The 3,094-nt window shown below is 41.8% G+C and overlaps 1 pseudogene; it reads right to left on the bottom strand.

Moving 5' to 3' along the window:
- Positions 1-1,315: 1,315 nt before the first annotated feature.
- LOC132529021 (lipoyl synthase, mitochondrial-like) lies at positions 1,316-2,613 on the bottom strand (annotated as a pseudogene).
- Positions 2,614-3,094: the final 481 nt, after the last annotated feature.

Here is a 3,094-nt window from a genome sequence, read left to right as displayed (position 1 = left end):
CTGTGCTCCGCAATGGGAGAGGCCACAACGGTGAGAGGCCCGCGTACCGGAAAAAAAAAAAAAAAGAAAAGAGCACAAAAGTTTGAGCTCTAACAACCCCTCAGTTTCAAAAATGTATCCGCCTGTGAAATTGTTTCCAGGCCTCAGGGTTTTCTGTCCAGCTCTTCCCAGGCCCTGAGCACCAAAGCCAAGCGTTAGGAGGACAGAGCTCCCGCCCACATTCTGGAGACTGCTGTTCTCCCATCAGGCTCATGACTGTGTTTACTGGGACTTGTGCTTATATTCAGGGCTGCTTTACGAGCATTCGCCGTAAGGCCTCTCACCTGGGGGCCAGAAGGGCATTTCGTATTATTGTAGGACACCAGGATACACCACCCCAAAATAGGTCTCTAGACATAAGCATTGTTTTGAGAAAGAGAAGACAGAAGAGAAGCTCTGGAAAACAGAATAAAAGCTGCCCTTTTGTAAGGACAATTTATACTTGTAAAGGAAATATCCATTTGTGAGGGGGTCTCGCTTTCTGGACCAGGAAGAGAAGGATGGCTCTAAGTCAGAAGAGACTTATCCATGGAGAAGGCCCAGGCTGCAATCTGCGTAACGAAGTTTACCCTGTTCACCGTGTCACTGTTCTTGGTCCCCTTCCCACCCCTGACCTGCCCCACCACAGTCCTTTCTCTGATGTAGCTGAAGGTGATATTTCAGCCTGAATTCTAAGCCACCTCCCTGAGTTACTCATTTCCCTCGGTGAGTCCCATGTATGTGAGATATACATGTGAATAAACTTCTCTGTGTTTTTCTCTTGGTAATCGGTCTTTTGTTCCAGGGGCCCTGGCCAAGAACTTAGAAGGGTAGAGGAAAAATTATTTTTTCCTACCCTGCAGGGTCAAAGTCATGAAGCACCTTTCCTTTAGGTGTTTAACATGCTCTCCAAATAAACTTCTAGCCAGAGATAAGGGGATCCAAGGACAAGGCTGAAACCCACACCAGACATAGGGTGTGTGTGCATGTGTCTGTGTGCACACAGAATTCTATGAATTTCTTGCAAACAGAATATATTACATTGTATGGGGGGGTGGTTAAAGGTATTAAATTGTTAAATGCCAATATTTAAATCATACAACTTTTGTAACCTTGATTTAGTCTCCCTCCTCCCTTTTAAATATAGTAGGGTTATAGTCTCCAAATTTGCGAGTGACTTTTTTTTTTTGATTTTCTAGAAGTTTTTAATGTATTTTTTAAATTACACTCTTAACAGTAAATTCTTACAAAGATGTTTTATGAGTAGATCATAACAAGCAATTGTTTACTGGGACAAAGAAGATATGCTAAAAGACGAATTATTATAATTAAATATGCACAACTTATTGACATTTTTCTTAAGACAAAAAGACTGGGATATATCCACTGAAGTCTAGGCATTCTGCCATCACTTCTGTTACCAACTGGAGTCAAAGTTTTAAGATTCCTGTGATCTTGAATGTCTTGTTAAGTGTTAGAGGGCTTTCTTTTTCTTTTAGCTACTAGATTTTTTAGGAAAAATTCACCTGCTTTATATGAAGAACACACCAGAGGGCCACTTGCAGTCTAATGAAATCCAAGTTCATTTCCTGCTTTTTTCCCAGTATTTGAACTTTTCAGGAGTAATGTATTCTTCAACCTTAAGGTGGCACTTTGTTGGCTGCATATATTGTCCCAAAGTCAAACAGTCCACATCTGCCTCACGAAGTACTTCCATCGTTGCATATACTTGCTCATCATCCTCACCTAAACCCAACATTATAGGTGTTTTAGAATAACATCAGGTCGAACTTCCTTGGCATGTTTCAGTACACGTAGAGACTGGTCCAGATTGGCCCGGGGATCACGAACTTTCCTCTGTAGTTCTGGAACTGTTTCTACATTATGTGCATACACATCTGATCCTGACAGAGCAACTTTTTCTGTTGCTTTAAGATCTCAGAAATCAGGGGCGAGACATTCCACAAGGATTTTCGGATTCCTTTCCTTTAAGTAAGGCACAGTCTTTGCAGAGTGCTCAGCTCCTCCATCAGGCATATCTTCTCGATCCACAGACGTCAGGACTACATAATCCAGACCCCACTCTGCAATTGCCTTTGCAGTATTGTAGGGCTCCTTGGCATGCAGTGGAGGTGGATTTCTTGCAGTCTTAGCAGAACAAAACCTACAACCTCTTGTACATGTGTCACCCATCAACATGATCGGGGCAGTGGCAGTGGCATATCCTCTGCCTCCCCAACACTCTCCAATATTGGGACACCGAGCTTCCTCACACCCTGTATGGAGATTTAAATTCTGCATTGTATTTTTCAGTTCATTGTAATTTTTTCCCCATGGGAATCTCTGTCTTTAGCCATGGAGGTAGTCTTAACCGTTCTCCTTTCTGGCGTTTTATGCCTCCTTTATACTCATCCCAGGTGCTCTTGTCTGCTAGATCACCAGATACAAAATCTTGAAGGTCTGGTCCATTCTGTAAAAATTCCTTTTTTTTTTTTTTTAAATCTGGCAAGGAACTTACTTGACTGGACTGCATAAATATCTTCCAAATACCCAGGGGCCCACGGTGTGGACTGCGCTCCTGCAGCATAGAGACATCCCTCTCTTCTTTTGCTAGCAGGGCCAAGGGATCGCTAATTCCCAGGAAAAGAGAGATGGAAGAAAAAAGAGAGTGACCTATGTTTAAATGGCCTGGATATGCACCAAAAGTTGCAGTGAGCTTTCATTATGCTGACTGTAAACCAAAAATACATGGTACACAGTATGACAAATACAAGGATACTTATGGCAACAAGAGGGAAAATTGATAGAAATTAGAAATGTTTTGTAAAATCTGGAAGGAATGTTGTCATACATATGGAAATTTCTCCTAGAAAGTGTAGGTCCCTCTATGCCACCAAGGGAGAGTCCTGGTCATCTTTTTTCCTCAGCATTGACAGACAATTTTGGTCTCTTGAAAATTATGTAATTTCGCATTTCTCCATTCCTCACATTACATCAGACACAATGGATACAAAAGCAACTTGAATATTGTTTGGTTCTCTTTAATGCTAATTACTATTAGTACTGGACTATACTC

The sequence above is a fragment of the Lagenorhynchus albirostris genome, chromosome 11 (genome assembly GCF_949774975.1).
Source record: "Lagenorhynchus albirostris chromosome 11, mLagAlb1.1, whole genome shotgun sequence".
Taxonomy (NCBI): Eukaryota; Metazoa; Chordata; class Mammalia; order Artiodactyla; family Delphinidae; genus Lagenorhynchus; species Lagenorhynchus albirostris.
The sequence above is the reverse complement of the archived record's forward strand: the minus strand, read 5'-3'. Positions and strand labels throughout refer to the sequence as shown.